We start from the raw sequence: 17,517 nt of genomic DNA on the forward strand, positions 1-17,517 counted from the left end.
ATCGCCTAAACCATTCAGCCACCTCGTCCTGCGCCCAAGCAGTGGTCGTTGCGACCAGTGGCCCGAGATCTGCCTGTCTGAGCTTGTTAAAAGATCTGCAAAAGGGACCATCCGGGATTTGAACCCGGGACCTCTTGCACCCAAAGCAAGAATCATACCCCTAGACCAACGAGCCTTACACAAGAATAAAAAATTTTGCGTTCTGCAGCAATGACAATGAGGATATTGATTGTTGTTGTCCATGGTGCTTGGAAAGATTGAACCTCATGTGAGTGTTTGTGCTATACTTGTGATCATAGCAGTCTTCCAAACTGTTGACCAGGCTTCAGTTCAAATCTTTTGTATTTCATCTGCTGTGTCTTTCACATTCTGTCTTCTTAAGCCGCGGACAGCAAACTGATGATGAGTGTTGACAAATGAATATTGAGCAAAATGAGGTCAATTCATATTTTAAAAGAGAAATGAAAAAATAAAACTTCAAAAAGAATGGAGCTCATTTATTTTCAGTCGATTGATGCATCAGTACGTGAATCAAAGTAAACGAATGTAAAAAATACCCATTCAAATCGATCAATTTTCAACTAGAGAGATTGAGACCCGTCATATCTGTCTCAAGCCTCCATAACTGTTCATGTTACACCTCCACATCTGCAATGAAAGGTGGTGGAGCTAGAGCTATGTTTGTCAAACCATGAGACATACCAATAATCGGTCTTCTCACAAAAACATCTGTAGCATCTGAACCGTTTGACCTACAAACTCGTATGACCACTCCCTGGAAAGGGGAGACCCTCACGAACACGGTGGTGTTCTCAATTTCTCTCTACGTCCCCCACAAGTGTCAGGGGACTTGTCTGAAGTCGAAACCCTCTATGTGCCAACTTCTGTTTGTAGAATCGAAAATCTTTGGGCTACAAACGAATGTGACCCCACTTGTCACAATGTTCTCCGTTTTGCCCTACGTTTCCCACAAGTGTCACGGGACTAATCTGAAGGTAACAGGTACTGAATCAAAAGATAGATTGTTTAACCAGGGACCTCTCGCACCCTAAGCCATAATCGTACAACTATACCAACGATCCGTTTGGTCAAAGATTTTTCACTTTCCACAAAAATGACGGTCAGGATATGAATCGATGTCTCTATGTTGCTAGTTGGCTTCACATAGCATTGGTGGTATAGTGGTGAGCATAGCTGCCTTCCAAGCAGTTGACCCGGGTTCGATTCCCGGCCAATGCAGAGCATGAGATATTCACAAGTTTTAGGGGCTGGGTGTCATTTCAAGTGTAATACATTGGAATCAATGTCCTTGTTTGTGGAAGTCAGGTTTGCTCTTACTTTTTGCAGGTTTTCTAAATGAAGTGCGATATTGAGTCAACTAGTGAATATCACAATAGATTAGCAGTCCATCGCCTAAACCATTCAGCCACCTCGTCCTGCGCCCAAGAGGTGTTTGCGACCAGTGGCCCGAGATCTGCCTGTCTGAGCTTGTTAAAAGATCTGCAAAAGGGCCCATCCGGGATTTGAACCCGGGACCTCTTGCACCCAAAGCAAGAATCATACCCCTAGACCAACGAGCCTTACACAAGAACAAAATTTTTTGCGTTCTGCAGCAATGACAATGAGGATATTGATTGTTGTTGTCCATGGTGCTTGGAAAGATTGAACCTCATGTGAGTGTTTGTGCTATACTTGTGATCATAGCAGTCTTCCAAACTGTTGACCAGGCTTCAGTTCAAATCTTTTGTATTTCATCTGCTGTGTCTTTCACATTCTGTCTTCTTAAGCCGCGACAGCAAACTGATGATGAGTGTTGACAAATGAATATTGAGCAAAATGAGGTCAATTCATATTTTAAAAGAGAAAATGAAAAAATAAAACTTCAAAAAGAATGGAGCTCATTTATTTTCAGTCGATTGATGCATCAGTACGTGAATCAAAGTAAACGAATGTAAAAAATACCCATTCAAATCGATCAATTTTCAACTAGAGAGATTGAGACCCGTCATATCTGTCTCAAGCCTCCATAACTGTTCATGTTACACCTCCACATCTGCAATGAAAGGTGGTGGAGCTAGAGCTATGTTTGTCAAACCATGAGACATACCAATAATCGGTCTTCTCACAAACACATCTGTAGCATCTGAACCGTTTGACCTACAAACTCGTATGACCACTCCCTGGAAAGAGGAGACCCTCACGAACACGGTGGTGTTCTCAATTTCTCTCTACGTCCCCCACAAGTGTCAGGGGACTCGTCTGAAGTCGAAACCCTCTATGTGCCAACTTCTGTTTGTAGAATCCAAAATCTTTGGGCTACAAACGAATGTGACCCCACTTGTCACAATGTTCTCCGTTTTGCCCTACGTTTCCCACAAGTGTCACGGGACTAATCTGAAGGTAACAGGTACTGAATCAAATGATAGATTGTTTAACCAGGGACCTCTCGCACCCTAAGCCATAATCGTACAACTATACCAACGATCCGTTTGGTCAAAGATTTTTCACTTTCCACAAAAATGACGGTCAGGATATGAATCGATGTCTCTATGTTGCTAGTGGGCTTCACATAGCATTGGTGGTATAGTGGTGAGCATAGCTGCCTTCCAAGCAGTTGACCCGGGTTCGATTCCCGGCCAATGCAGAGCATGAGATATTCACAAGTTTTAGGGGCTGGGTGTCATTTCAAGTGTATTACATTGGAATCAATGTCCTTGTTTGTGGAAGTCAGGTTTGCTCTTACTTTTTGCAGGTTTTCTAAATGAAGTGCGATATTGAGTCAACTAGTGAATATCACAATAGATTAGCAGTCCATCGCCTAAACCATTCAGCCACCTCGTCCTGCGCCCAAGAGGTGTTTGCGACCAGTGGCCCGAGATCTGCCTGTCTGAGCTTGTTAAAAGATCTGCAAAAGGGCCCATCCGGGATTTGAACCCGGGACCTCTTGCACCCAAAACAAGAATCATACCCCTAGACCAACGAGCCTTACACAATAATTTTTTTTTTTGCGTTCTGCAGCAATGACAATGAGGATATTGATTGTTGTTGTCCATGGTGCTTGGAAAGATTGAACCTCATGTGAGTGTTTGTGCTATACTTGTGATCATAGCAGTCTTCCAAACTGTTGACCAGGCTTCAGTTCAAATCTTTTGTATTTCATCTGCTGTGTCTTTCACATTCTGTCTTCTTAAGCCGCGACAGCAAACTGATGATGAGTGTTGACAAATGAATATTGAGCAAAATGAGGTCAATTCATATTTTAAAAGAGAAAATGAAAAAATAAAACTTCAAAAAGAATGGAGCTCATTTATTTTCAGTCGATTGATGCATCAGTACGTGAATCAAAGTAAACGAATGTAAAAAATACCCATTCAAATCGATCAGTTTTCAACTAGAGAGATTGAGACCCGTCATATCTGTCTCAAGCCTCCATAACTGTTCATGTTACACCTCCACATCTGCAATGAAAGGTGGTGGAGCTAGAGCTATGTTTGTCAAACCATGAGACATACCAATAATCGGTCTTCTCACAAACACATCTGTAGCATCTGAACCGTTTGACCTACAAACTCGTATGACCACTCCCTGGAAAGAGGAGACCCTCACGAACACGGTGGTGTTCTCAATTTCTCTCTACGTCCCCCACAAGTGTCAGGGGACTCGTCTGAAGTCGAAACCCTCTATGTGCCAACTTCTGTTTGTAGAATCCTAAATCTTTGGGCTACAAACGAATGTGACCCCACTTGTCACAATGTTCTCCGTTTTGCCCTACGTTTCCCACAAGTGTCACGGGACTAATCTGAAGGTAACAGGTACTGAATCAAATGATAGATTGTTTAACCAGGGACCTCTCGCACCCTAAGCCATAATCGTACAACTATACCAACGATCCGTTTGGTCAAAGATTTTTCACTTTCCACAAAAATGACGGTCAGGATATGAATCGATGTCTCTATGTTGCTAGTGGGCTTCACATAGCATTGGTGGTATAGTGGTGAGCATAGCTGCCTTCCAAGCAGTTGACACGGGTTCGATTCCCGGCCAATGCAGAGCATGAGATATTCACAAGTTTTAGGGGCTGGGTGTCATTTCAAGTGTATTACATTGGAATCAATGTCCTTGTTTGTGGAAGTCAGGTTTGCTCTTACTTTTTGCAGGTTTTCTAAATGAAGTGCGATATTGAGTCAACTAGTGAATATCACAATAGATTAGCAGTCCATCGCCTAAACCATTCAGCCACCTCGTCCTGCGCCCAAGAGGTGGCTGTTTGCGATAAGTGGCCCGAGATCTGCCTGTCTGAGCTTGTTAAAAGATCTGCAGAAGTGCTCATCCGGGATTTGAACCCGGGACCTCTCACACCCAAAGCAATAGTCATACCCCTAGACCAACGAGTCTTACACAAGAACAATATTTTTTGCTTTCTGCAGCAATGACAATGAGGATATTGATTGTTGTTGTCCATGGTGCTTGGAAAGATTGAACCTCATGTGAGTGTTTGTGCTATACTTGTGAGCATAGCAGTCTTCCAAACTGTTGACCAGGCTTCAGTTCAAATCTTTTGTATTTCATCTGCTGTGTCTTTCACATTCTGTCTTCTTAAGCCGCGACAGCAAACTGATGATGAGTGTTGACAAATGAATATTGAGCAAAATGAGGTCAATTCATATTTTAAAAGAGAAAATGAAAAAATAAAACTTCAAAAAGAATGGAGCTCATTTATTTTCAGTCGATTGATGCATCAGTACGTGAATCAAAGTAAACGAATGTAAAAAATACCCATTCAAATCGATCAGTTTTCAACTAGAGAGATTGAGACCCGTCATATCTGTCTCAAGCCTCCATAACTGTTCATGTTACACCTCCACATCTGCAATGAAAGGTGGTGGAGCTAGAGCTATGTTTGTCAAACCATGAGACATACCAATAATCGGTCTTCTCACAAAAACATCTGTAGCATCTGAACCGTTTGACCTACAAACTCGTATGACCACTCCCTGGAAAGGGGAGACCCTCACGAACACGGTGGTGTTCTCAATTTCTCTCTACGTCCCCCACAAGTGTCAGGGGACTCGTCTGAAGTCGAAACCCTCTATGTGCCAACTTCTGTTTGTAGAATCCAAAATCTTTGGGCTACAAACGAATGTGACCCCACTTGTCACAATGTTCTCCGTTTTGCCCTACGTTTCCCACAAGTGTCACGGGACTAATCTGAAGGTAACAGGTACTGAATCAAATGATAGATTGTTTAACCAGGGACCTCTCGCACCCTAAGCCATAATCGTACAACTATACCAACGATCCGTTTGGTCAAAGATTTTTCACTTTCCACAAAAATGACGGTCAGGATATGAATCGATGTCTCTATGTTGCTAGTTGGCTTCACATAGCATTGGTGGTATAGTGGTGAGCATAGCTGCCTTCCAAGCAGTTGACCCGGGTTCGATTCCCGGCCAATGCAGAGCATGAGATATTCACAAGTTTTAGGGGCTGGGTGTCATTTCAAGTGTAATACATTGGAATCAATGTCCTTGTTTGTGGAAGTCAGGTTTGCTCTTACTTTTTGCAGGTTTTCTAAATGAAGTGCGATATTGAGTCAACTAGTGAATATCACAATAGATTAGCAGTCCATCGCCTAAACCATTCAGCCACCTCGTCCTGCGCCCAAGAGGTGTTTGCGACCAGTGGCCCGAGATCTGCCTGTCTGAGCTTGTTAAAAGATCTGCAAAAGGGCCCATCCGGGATTTGAACCCGGGACCTCTTGCACCCAAAGCAAGAATCATACCCCTTGACCAACGAGCCTTACACAAGAAAAACATTTTTTGCGTTCTGCAGCAATGACAATGAGGATATTGATTGTTGTTGTCCATGGTGCTTGGAAAGATTGAACCTCATGTGAGTGTTTGTGCTATACTTGTGATCATAGCAGTCTTCCAAACTGTTGACCAGGCTTCAGTTGAAATCTTTTGTATTTCATCTGCTGTGTCTTTCACATTCTGTCTTCTTAAGCCGCGACAGCAAACTGATGATGAGTGTTGACAAATGAATATTGAGCAAAATGAGGTCAATTCATATTTTAAAAGAGAAAATGAAAAAATAAAACTTCAAAAAGAATGGAGCTCATTTATTTTCAGTCGATTGATGCATCAGTACATGTATCAAAGTAAACGAACGTAAAAAATACCCATTCAAATCGATCAGTTTTCAACTAGAGAGATTGAGACCCGTCATATCTGTCATAAGCCTCCATAACTGTTCATGTTACACCTCCACATCTGCAATGAAAGGTGGTGGAGCTAGAGCTATGTTTGTCAAACCATGAGACATACCAATAATCGGTATTCTCACAAAAACATCTGTAGCATCTGAACCGTTTGACCTACAAACTCGTATGACCACTCCCTGGAAAGGGGAGACCCTCACGAACACGGTGGTGTTCTCAATTTCTCTCTACGTCCCCCACAAGTGTCAGGGGACTCGTCTGAAGTCGAAACCCTCTATGTGCCAACTTCTGTTTGTAGAATCCAAAATCTTTGGGCTACAAACGAATGTGACCCCACTTGTCACAATGTTCTCCGTTTTGCCCTACGTTTCCCACAAGTGTCACGGGACTAATCTGAAGGTAACAGGTACTGAATCAAAAGATAGATTGTTTAACCAGGGACCTCTCGCACCCTAAGCCATAATCGTACAACTATACCAACGATCCGTTTGGTCAAAGATTTTTCACTTTCCACAAAAATGACGGTCAGGATATGAATCGATGTCTCTATGTTGCTAGTTGGCTTCACATAGCATTGGTGGTATAGTGGTGAGCATAGCTGCCTTCCAAGCAGTTGACCCGGGTTCGATTCCTGGCCAATGCAGAGCATGAGATATTCACAAGTTTTAGGGGCTGGGTGTCATTTCAAGTGTAATACATTGGAATCAATGTCCTTGTTTGTGGAAGTCAGGTTTGCTCTTACTTTTTGCAGGTTTTCTAAATGAAGTGCGATATTGAGTCAACTAGTGAATATCACAATAGATTAGCAGTCCATCGCCTAAACCATTCAGCCACCTCGTCCTGCGCCCAAGAGGTGTTTGCGACCAGTGGCCCGAGATCTGCCTGTCTGAGCTTGTTAAAAGATCTGCAAAAGGGCCCATCCGGGATTTGAACCCGGGACCTCTTGCACCCAAAGCAAGAATCATACCCCTTGACCAACGAGCCTTACACAAGAAAAACATTTTTTGCGTTCTGCAGCAATGACAATGAGGATATTGATTGTTGTTGTCCATGGTGCTTGGAAAGATTGAACCTCATGTGAGTGTTTGTGCTATACTTGTGATCATAGCAGTCTTCCAAACTGTTGACCAGGCTTCAGTTGAAATCTTTTGTATTTCATCTGCTGTGTCTTTCACATTCTGTCTTCTTAAGCCGCGACAGCAAACTGATGATGAGTGTTGACAAATGAATATTGAGCAAAATGAGGTCAATTCATATTTTAAAAGAGAAAATGAAAAAATAAAACTTCAAAAAGAATGGAGCTCATTTATTTTCAGTCGATTGATGCATCAGTACATGTATCAAAGTAAACGAACGTAAAAAATACCCATTCAAATCGATCAGTTTTCAACTAGAGAGATTGAGACCCGTCATATCTGTCATAAGCCTCCATAACTGTTCATGTTACACCTCCACATCTGCAATGAAAGGTGGTGGAGTTAGAGCTATGTTTGTCAAACCATGAGACATACCAATAATCGGTCTTCTCACAAACACATCTGTAGCATCTGAACCGTTTGACCTACAAACTCGTATGACCACTCCCTGGAAAGGGGAGACCCTCACGAACACGGTGGTGTTCTCAATTTCTCTCTACGTCCCCCACAAGTGTCAGGGGACTCGTCTGAAGTCGAAACCCTCTATGTGCCAACTTCTGTTTGTAGAATCCAAAATCTTTGGGCTACAAACGAATGTGACCCCACTTGTCACAATGTTCTCCGTTTTGCCCTACGTTTCCCACAAGTGTCACGGGACTAATCTGAAGGTAACAGGTACTGAATCAAAAGATAGATTGTTTAACCAGGGACCTCTCGCACCCTAAGCCATAATCGTACAACTATACCAACGATCCGTTTGGTCAAAGATTTTTCACTTTCCACAAAAATGACGGTCAGGATATGAATCGATGTCTCTATGTTGCTAGTTGGCTTCACATAGCATTGGTGCTATAGTGGTGAGCATAGCTGCCTTCCAAGCAGTTGACCCGGGTTCGATTCCCGGCCAATGCAGAGCATGAGATATTCACAAGTTTTAGGGGCTGGGTGTCATTTCAAGTGTAATACATTGGAATCAATGTCCTTGTTTGTGGAAGTCAGGTTTGCTCTTACTTTTTGCAGGTTTTCTAAATGAAGTGCGATATTGAGTCAACTAGTGAATATCACAATAGATTAGCAGTCCATCGCTTAAACCATTCAGCCACCTCGTCCTGCGCCCAAGAGGTGTTTGCGACCAGTGGCCCGAGATCTGCCTGTCTGAGCTTGTTAAAAGATCTGCAAAAGGGCCCATCCGGGATTTGAACCCGGGACCTCTTGCACCCAAAGCAAGAATCATACCCCTAGACCAACGAGCCTTACACAAGAACAACATTTTTTGCGTTCTGCAGCAATGACAATGAGGATATTGATTGTTGTTGTCCATGGTGCTTGGAAAGATTGAACCTCATGTGAGTGTTTGTGCTATACTTGTGATCATAGCAGTCTTCCAAACTGTTGACCAGGCTTCAGTTCAAATCTTTTGTATTTCATCTGCTGTGTCTTTCACATTCTGTCTTCTTAAGCCGCGACAGCAAACTGATGATGAGTGTTGACAAATGAATATTGAGCAAAATGAGGTCAATTCATATTTTAAAAGAGAAAATGAAAAAATAAAACTTCAAAAAGAATGGAGCTCATTTATTTTCAGTCGATTGATGCATCAGTACATGTATCAAAGTAAACGAACGTAAAAAATACCCATTCAAATCGATCAGTTTTCAACTAGAGAGATTGAGACCCGTCATATCTGTCATAAGCCTCCATAACTGTTCATGTTACACCTCCACATCTGCAATGAAAGGTGGTGGAGTTAGAGCTATGTTTGTCAAACCATGAGACATACCAATAATCGGTCTTCTCACAAACACATCTGTAGCATCTGAACCGTTTGACCTACAAACTCGTATGACCACTCCCTGGAAAGGGGAGACCCTCACGAACACGGTGGTGTTCTCAATTTCTCTCTACGTCCCCCACAAGTGTCAGGGGACTTGTCTGAAGTCGAAACCCTCTATGTGCCAACTTCTGTTTGTAGAATCCAAAATCTTTGGGCTACAAACTAATGTGACCCCACTTGTCACAATGTTCTCCGTTTTGCCCTACGTTTCCCACAAGTGTCACGGGACTAATCTGAAGGTAACAGGTACTGATTAAAATGATATATTTTTTAACCAGGGACCTCTCGCACCCTAAGCCATAATCGTACAACTATACCAACGATCCGTTTGGTCAAAGATTTTTCACTTTCCACAAAAATGACGGTCAGGATACGAATCGATGTCTCCATGTTGCTAATGAGCTTCACATAGCATTGGTGGTATAGTGGTGAGCATAGCTGCCTTCCAAGCAGTTGACCTGGGTTAGATTCCCGGCCAATGCAGAGCATGAGATATTAACAAGTTTTAGGGGCTGGGTGTCATTTCAAGTGTGTTACATTGGAATCAATGTCCTTGTTTGTGGAAGTCAGGTTTGCTCTTACTTTTTGCAGGTTTTCTAAATGAAGTGCGATATTGAGTCAACTAGTGAATATCACAATAGATTAGCAGTCCATCGCCTAAACCATTCAGCCACCTCGTCCTGCGCCCAAGAGGTGGCTGTTTGCAACCAGTGGCCCGAGATCTGCCTGTCTGAGCTTGTTAAAAGATCTGCAGAAATGCTCATCCGGGATTTGAACCCGGGACCTCTCGCACCCAAAGCAAGAATCATTCCCCTAGACCAACGAGCCTTACACAAGAACAACATTTTTTGCTTTCTGCAGCAATGACAATGAGGATATTGATTGTTGTTGTCCATGGTGCTTGGAAAGATTGAACCTCATGTGAGTGTTTGTGCTATACTTGTGAGCATAGCAGTCTTCCAAACTGTTGACCAGGCTTCAGTTCAAATCTTTTGTATTTCGTCTGCTGTGTCTTTCACATTCTGTCTTCTTAACCTGTTTGGGCTAGAGGGCAGTATTGAGAATTTTGGAAAAAATATGTGCCCATTTTTAACTCATATTTTTAATATGTGCCCATTTACACCAACTCAGAAGCTAGAATATGCATATTATTGTTCAGGTTTTGATAGAAAACACCCTAAAGTCTCTAAAACTGTTTGAATGGTGTCTGTGAGTATAACAGAACTCCTATGGCAGGCAAAAACCTGACAAGGTTTCATGCAGGAAGTGGCCTGTCTGACAAGGAGTCGTGCGTCTTGCATCTGTTTATTGAAAAGTAAGGATCTTAGCTGTAACGTGACAATTCCTAGGGCTCCAATAGGCTCTCAGAACCCGCGAAATACCTGAAGGTTGACGAGGCGGCCTCTGGCTGAAACAAATTATCGCCGTTGGTAAGTGGCTGATCAGAGGACCATTGAATGAGGCGCATGCACGATTCGCCCCCGTGGAGAAATTAAATTCGGCTGTTTAGGCTCATTGCAGATTCCCGGTCGGAATATTATCGCTTTTCTACGAGATAAATGGCATAAAAATTGGTTTTAAACAGCGGTTGACATTCTTCGAAGTACGGTAATGGAATATTTAGACATTTTTTGTCACGCCAATGCGCCATGTGCGAGACCGTGATGTAGCATTCTGATAGTGTCTAGAACTCACGAACAAAACGTCGCTGTTTGGATATAACGATGGATTATTTGGGACCAAACCTACATTTGTTATTGAAGTAGAAGTCCTGGCAGTGTATTCTGACGAAGAACAAGAAAGGTAAGAACATTTTTCTTATAGGAAATGTGATTTTGGTGAAGGCTGAACTGGGTGGGTGTCTAAATAGCTAGCCCTGTGATGCCGGGCTATGTACTTAGATTATTGCAAAATGTGCTTCATCCGAAAAGCTATTTTAAAATCGGACATATCGAGTGCATAGAGGAGTAATGTATCTATAATTCTTAAAATAATTGTTATGCTTTTTGTGAACGTTTATCGTGAGTAATTTAGCAAACTGTTAGTAAATTCCCCGGAAGTCTGCGGGGGTATGCTTTTTCTGAACGTCACATGCTAATGTAAAAAGCTGGTTTTTGATATAAATATGAACTTGATTGAACAGACATGCATGTATTGTATAACATAATGTCCTAGGTGTGTCATCTGATGAAGATCATAAAAGGTTAGTGCTGCATTTAGCTGTGGTTTGGGTTTATGTGACATGATATGCTAGCTTGAAAAATGGGTGTCTGATTATTTCTGGCTGGGCACTCTCCTGACATAATCTAATGTTTTGCTATCGTTGTAAAGCCTTTTTGAAATCGGACAGTGTGGTTAGATTAACGAGATTCTTGTCTTTAAATAGCTGTAAAATAGTAATATGTTTGAGAAATTGAAGTAATATTATTTCAAACGATTCAAACATCGCGCCACTGGATTTCAGTGGCTGTTACATAGGTGGGACGAATTGGTCCCACATGCGCCAGAGAGGTTAAGCCGCGACAGCAAACTGATGATGAGTGTTGACAAATGAATATTGAGCAAAATGAGGTCAATTCATATTTTAAAAGAGAAAATGAAAAAATAAAACTTCAAAAAGAATGGAGCTCATTTATTTTCAGTCGATTGATGCATCAGTACGTGAATCAAAGTAAACGAACGTAAAAAATACCCATTCAAATCGATCAGTTTTCAACTAGAGAGATTGAGACGCGTCGTATCTCTCTCAAGCCTCCATAACTGTTCATGTTACACCTCCACATCTGCAATGAACGTATGTAAGGGAAAACCCCCCTGATTTGGACAAAATAACATGGGAACATATTGGCACAGCACGAATCATACACACGATTGTAAATACCACAGAAAGCAGCCCATCTCCGGGCCAATCATATGGCAATTTTCTGATGGCAATTGCCAATTGTAACACCCCAAATTTCCTTTAGATGGCGAGCGCGCTCCACCGTGGATTTTCATACAGCAAATGATACCCAAATCTACACCCAAGGGTCAGATTTTGATAAAATGAATTTTTTTTTGAAAACTTATCACATCTTAAAAAAGTGGTTTCTGGACCGTTTTTCGAAATGTTTTCGATTGTTATGTCAATTACACATGTATAAGAGCTGTATGAACATGCTTATGACGTTTTTTATTGACATAATTTTTTGGGTTGTTTTTGCTTGTGTATAAGGCATATGTTTTGTGAATTTGGAATATGATTTCATAGGAAGTTAAAAGTGACATATTTGCTTGTGCGTAAGGCATATGTTTGTGCATTTGGAATATGATTTCATAGGAAGTCAAAAGTGACATATTTGCTTGTGCATAAGGCATATGATTTGTGCATTTGGAATATGATTTCATAGGAAGTCAAAAGTGACATCTTTTTTTCTTTTTTTTGCCAAATGCCATTAGAAATGTGCAAATGAAATGTCCAATTCTTTTTTTGTCAATTATACATGTATGAAAGTATTGAATGTGCCAAATCAGGATGTTTGTCCGTTTGCCATGTACGATCATAGGAAGTCGGTTTCCAAACCCAAAAGTCAGTGAAACATGGTCCAAATGGCATTTATACTGCCCAAATGATATATAGCCCTATGTTAAGCCATGAATCAACGCAGATGGTCTACTTGTCATGTATGATGAGGGAGAAGTGGGACTCTGTTGCTTTTAACATTTTTAACGAATTTGACATGCTCAGAATGCATAATTGACTGGGCCGATGATCTCGGGATGGCCGTGCAGTGACTGTGGTTCCTCTCAATCGCTCGTTGTGTTAATTTCATCATGTCAACTTTGGTGATATTTATTGCTGTTGAATCATATTGCAAATGCGCGTTACATTTGCAATATTGCGCGTTACGTTTGCAATATGATTCAATGGGCATTTCGCATCACGAATTTAGGCATGCTCAAAAATACTGCAGAAATGCATAATTGACTGGCTCGATGAACTCGGGATGGCCGGGCAGTGACTGTGGTTCCTCTCCATTGCTCGTCACCCAGCAGTCAGCGTCCATCAGTCAATTAGATTTCATTTTGACACCAAACTGATACCATCTGACACCAAATCCCCTTTTTCCAACTCGTATAGAAGCCAACTATCACATATGTCAGAGAAGGCCCATAATTCACAGTGCTTTCAATTTTAACCATAAAAAACATAAAACACATAGTTACGTTATAGCTGTGGGTCCAGCTCTGACATTATGTGTAGGCCTATGTGAGGCAACCCCGAATCCCAAGTTTCGGCTTGATAGGTCATTCGGTGCCCGAGCAATGGCCTTAATTGGTGCTGAAAATCCACTTTTTCAGGGCGTTACTACGGGGTCCCTGAATGACCTATCGGACAGAGACATTGGGGTCCGTCTCTATGGGCCGAGCCGGTTTCAATGCACCTAGTCTTGCGACTCTGGGACATTTCTACATGTCGCCATGTCCGTGATATTCAAAATGAATTGAACATATTGCAAATGCACGAGGCGGTTTCTCGGTCTGAGAACGTTCTAGAGCCACATAAATCACCGTGCACTATTGACTTGAGCTCTAGAACAGGTTTCTAAAATTTCGGAGCTCTAGGTCTAACGGTTCTTGAATCGTTTGAACGAAAGTAACTATTGAAGGCGGTATAAGCCTCTAAGCCCCACACTATGTCCCTATGGCCAAATTGTGTGTGTGTGTTTTTGTTTTTTTTTGCAAAAAGAATAGACACACGTTGTCTTTGGGGTAGACATATACAGAATCCTGAATATGAAGTCTCTACCTTAAGAATTGACTGAATGACACAGGGTTGAGTTGCGTGATTTTCACTATGTGCAGGTTATATGACAATAGCTCTAGGGTGTTTTTAACCACTTCCGGTTGTCACAGGAAGCTCTTGCTTTACACACGTTGTCTTTGGGGTAGACATAAACAGAATCCTGAATATGAAGTCTCTGCCTTAACCTGTTTGGGGTAGGGGGCAGTATTGAGAATTTTGGAAAAAATATGTTCCCATTTTTAACTGCCTCCTACACCAACTCAGAAGCTAGAATATGCATATTATTGTTCAGGTTTGGATAGAAAACACTCTGAATTTTCTAAAACTGTTTGAATGGTGTCTGTGAGTATAACAGAACTCCTATGGCAGGCAAAAACCTGACAAGGTTTCAAGCAGGAAGTACCCTGTCTGACAAGGAGTCGTGCGTCTTGCATCTTTTTATTGAAAAGTAAGGATCTTAGCTGTAACGTGACAATTCCCAGGGCTCCAATAGGCTCTCAGAGCCCGCGAAATACCTGAAGGTTTACGAGGGAGCCTCAGGTTGAAACAGATTATCGCCTTTTGTAAGTGGATGCTCAGAGGACCTTTGAATGATGCGCGTGCATGAGTCGCTCCCGAGGAGAAATTTTATTCGGCTGTTTAGGCTCAATGCATACTCCCGGTCGGAATATTATCACTTCTCTACGACATAAATGGCATAAACATTGGTTTTAAACAGCGGTTGACATGCTTCGAAGTACGGTAATGGAATATTTAGACATTTTTGACACGCCAATGCGCCATGCGCGAGACCGTGAAGAAGCATTCTAGAACTCACGAACAAAACGTCGCTGTTTGGATATAACGATGGATTATTTGGGACCAAACCAACATTTGTTATTGAAGTAGAAGTCCTGGCAGTGTATTCTGATGAAGAACAAGCAAGGTAAGAACATTTTTCTTATAGGAAATGTGATTTTGGTGGATGCTGACCTGGGTGGGTATCTAAATAGCTAGCCCTGTAATGCCGGGCTATGTACTTAGATTATTGCAAAATGTGCTTCATCCGAAAAGCTATTTTAAAATCGGACATATCGAGTGCATAGAGGAGTAATGTATCTATAATTCTTAAAATAATTGTTATGCTTTTTGTGAACGTTTATCGTGAGTAATTTAGCAAACTGTTAGTAAATTCAACGGAAGTTTGCCGGGGGTTATGCGTTTTCTGAACGTCACATGCTAATGCAAAAAGCTGTTTTTTGATATAAATATGAACTTGATTGAACAGACATGCATGTATTGTATAACACAATGTCCTAGGTGTGTCATCTGATGAAGATCATCAAAGGTTAGTGCTGCATTTAGCTGTGGTTTGGGTTTGTGTGACATTATATGCTAGCTTGAAAAATGGCTGTCTGATTTTTTCTGGCTGGGCACTCTGCTGACATAATCTAATGTTTTGCTTTCGTTGTAAAGCCTTTTTGAAATCGGACAGTGGGGTTAGATTAACGAGATTCTTGTCTTTAAATAGCTGTAAAATAGTCATATGTTTGAGAAATTGAAGTAATAGTATTTCTAACGATTCAAAAATCGCGCCACTGGAATTTCAGTAGCTGTTACGTAGGTGGGACGAAATCGTCCCACATACCCCAGAGAGGTTAAGAATTGACTGAATGACACATGGTTGAGTTGCGTGATTTTCACTATCTGCAGGTGGCCATATGACAATAGCTCTTGGGTGTTTTTAACAACTTCCGGTTGTCACAGGAAGCTCTTGCTCCACACACGTTGTCTTTGGGGTAGACATAAACAGAATCCTAAATAAGAAGTCTCTACCTTAAGAATTGACTGAATGACACATGGTTGAGTTGCGTGATTTTCACTATCTGCAGGTGGCAATATGACAATAGCTCTTGGGTGTTTTTAACAACTTCCGGTTGTCACAGGAAGTTCTTACTCAACACACGTTGTCTTTGGGGTAGACATAAACAGAATCCTGAAGAAGAAGTCTCTACCTTAAGAATTGACTGAATGACACATGGTTGAGTTGCGTGATTTTCACTATGTGCAGGTTATATGACAATAGCTCTAGGCAGTTTTTAACCACTTCCGGTTGTCACAGGAAGCTCTTGCTTCACACACGTTGTCTTTGGGGTAGACATAAACAGAATCCTGAAGAAGAAGTCTCTACCTTAAGAATTGACTGAATGACACATGGTTGAGTTGCGTGATTTTCACTATGTGCAGGTTATATGACAATAGCTCTAGGCAGTTTTTAACCACTTCCGGTTGTCACAGGAAGCTCTTGCTTCACACACGTTGTCTTTGGGGTAGACATAAACAGAATCCTGAATAAGAAGTCTCTACCTTAAGAATTGACTGAATGACAGATGGTTGAGTTGCGTGATTTTCACTATCTGCAGGTGGCCATATGACAATAGCTCTAGGGGTTTTTTAACAACTTCCGGTTGTCACAGGAAGCTCTTGCTCCACACACGTTTTCTTTTGGGTAGACATAAACAGAATCCTGAATATGAAGCCTCTACCTTAAGAATTGACTGAATGACACATGGTTGAGTTGCGTGATTTTCACTATGTGCAGGTTATATGACAATAGCTCTAGGCTGTTTTTAACCACTTCCGGTTGTCACAGGAAGCTCTTGCTTCACACACGTTGTCTTTGGGGTAGTCATAAACAGAATCCTGAAGATGAAGCCTCTACCTTAAGAATTGACTGAATGACACATGGTTGAGTTGCGTGATTTTCACTATCTGCAGGTGGCCATATGACAATAGCTCTAGGGTGTTTTTAACAACTTCCGGTTGTCACAGGAAGCTCTTGCTCCACACACGTTGTCTTTGGGGTAGACATAAACAGAATCCTGAATATGAAGCCTCTACCTTAAGAATTGACTGAATGACACATGGTTGAGTTGCGTGATTTTCACTATGTGCAGGTTATGTGACAATAGCTCTAGGCTGTTTTTAACCACTTCCGGTTGTCACAGGAAGCTCTTGCTTCACACACGTTGTCTTTGGGGTAGTCATAAACAGAATCCTGAATATGAAGTCTCTACCTTAAGAATTGACTGAATGACACATGGTTGAGTTGCGTGATTTTCACTATGTGCAGGTTATATGACAATAGCTCTAGGGTGTTTTTAACAACTTCCGGTTGCTCCAGGAGCCTTAGAATCGACACAGGTAGAACTCACCGTAGCCTGATGGATTGTTATAGAAGACAGGTTCATAAGGCATTGATAACCCACATAGGCTTCAGGTTGAATTTTGGAGAATAGTCTATGTATTCCTATGGGGAGAGAAGTCATTGCACACAGTTTGATCTAAACACGTTCTTTTCACTGTGAAGGGTTAATGCCACAGGGTCAAGGTTGGCTTGCACAGATCGGGAGGACCTCAGGAACGCTCCTGGTTCCTCTCCTTTGCTTGTTGTGTTGATTTCATCATGTCAACTTTGGTGATTTTTTTTCCTGTTGAATCATATTGCAAATACGCGGATGCGCATTTGCAATATGATTCAATGGGCATTTAGCATCACAAC

At 41.7% G+C, this 17,517-nt stretch overlaps 14 non-coding genes across 14 annotated transcripts; 7 read left to right on the forward strand and 7 right to left on the reverse strand.

The window, feature by feature from the left end:
• Positions 1-103: 103 nt before the first annotated feature.
• Positions 104-175, reverse strand: trnap-ugg (transfer RNA proline (anticodon UGG)). The gene has a single exon. It is a non-coding gene; the product is annotated as a tRNA-Pro (tRNA).
• Positions 176-1,167: 992 nt separating this feature from the next.
• trnag-ucc (transfer RNA glycine (anticodon UCC)) lies at positions 1,168-1,239 on the forward strand. The gene has a single exon. It is a non-coding gene; the product is annotated as a tRNA-Gly (tRNA).
• A 269-nt stretch (positions 1,240-1,508) lies between these two features.
• trnap-ugg (transfer RNA proline (anticodon UGG)) lies at positions 1,509-1,580 on the reverse strand. The gene has a single exon. It is a non-coding gene; the product is annotated as a tRNA-Pro (tRNA).
• A 992-nt stretch (positions 1,581-2,572) lies between these two features.
• trnag-ucc (transfer RNA glycine (anticodon UCC)) lies at positions 2,573-2,644 on the forward strand. Its single transcript has one exon. It is a non-coding gene; the product is annotated as a tRNA-Gly (tRNA).
• Positions 2,645-2,913: 269 nt separating this feature from the next.
• trnap-ugg (transfer RNA proline (anticodon UGG)) lies at positions 2,914-2,985 on the reverse strand. The gene has a single exon. It is a non-coding gene; the product is annotated as a tRNA-Pro (tRNA).
• Positions 2,986-3,977: 992 nt separating this feature from the next.
• Positions 3,978-4,049, forward strand: trnag-ucc (transfer RNA glycine (anticodon UCC)). The gene has a single exon. It is a non-coding gene; the product is annotated as a tRNA-Gly (tRNA).
• A 1,337-nt stretch (positions 4,050-5,386) lies between these two features.
• trnag-ucc (transfer RNA glycine (anticodon UCC)) lies at positions 5,387-5,458 on the forward strand. Its single transcript has one exon. It is a non-coding gene; the product is annotated as a tRNA-Gly (tRNA).
• A 269-nt stretch (positions 5,459-5,727) lies between these two features.
• Positions 5,728-5,799, reverse strand: trnap-ugg (transfer RNA proline (anticodon UGG)). Its single transcript has one exon. It is a non-coding gene; the product is annotated as a tRNA-Pro (tRNA).
• Positions 5,800-6,791: 992 nt separating this feature from the next.
• Positions 6,792-6,863, forward strand: trnag-ucc (transfer RNA glycine (anticodon UCC)). Its single transcript has one exon. It is a non-coding gene; the product is annotated as a tRNA-Gly (tRNA).
• Positions 6,864-7,132: 269 nt separating this feature from the next.
• Positions 7,133-7,204, reverse strand: trnap-ugg (transfer RNA proline (anticodon UGG)). Its single transcript has one exon. It is a non-coding gene; the product is annotated as a tRNA-Pro (tRNA).
• A 992-nt stretch (positions 7,205-8,196) lies between these two features.
• Positions 8,197-8,268, forward strand: trnag-ucc (transfer RNA glycine (anticodon UCC)). Its single transcript has one exon. It is a non-coding gene; the product is annotated as a tRNA-Gly (tRNA).
• Positions 8,269-8,537: 269 nt separating this feature from the next.
• trnap-ugg (transfer RNA proline (anticodon UGG)) lies at positions 8,538-8,609 on the reverse strand. The gene has a single exon. It is a non-coding gene; the product is annotated as a tRNA-Pro (tRNA).
• Positions 8,610-9,601: 992 nt separating this feature from the next.
• On the forward strand, positions 9,602-9,673 carry trnag-ucc (transfer RNA glycine (anticodon UCC)). Its single transcript has one exon. It is a non-coding gene; the product is annotated as a tRNA-Gly (tRNA).
• A 273-nt stretch (positions 9,674-9,946) lies between these two features.
• On the reverse strand, positions 9,947-10,018 carry trnap-ugg (transfer RNA proline (anticodon UGG)). Its single transcript has one exon. It is a non-coding gene; the product is annotated as a tRNA-Pro (tRNA).
• Positions 10,019-17,517: the final 7,499 nt, after the last annotated feature.

This window comes from Salmo trutta, unplaced genomic scaffold, assembly GCF_901001165.1.
Source record: "Salmo trutta unplaced genomic scaffold, fSalTru1.1, whole genome shotgun sequence".
NCBI classification, from domain to species: domain Eukaryota; kingdom Metazoa; phylum Chordata; class Actinopteri; order Salmoniformes; family Salmonidae; genus Salmo; species Salmo trutta.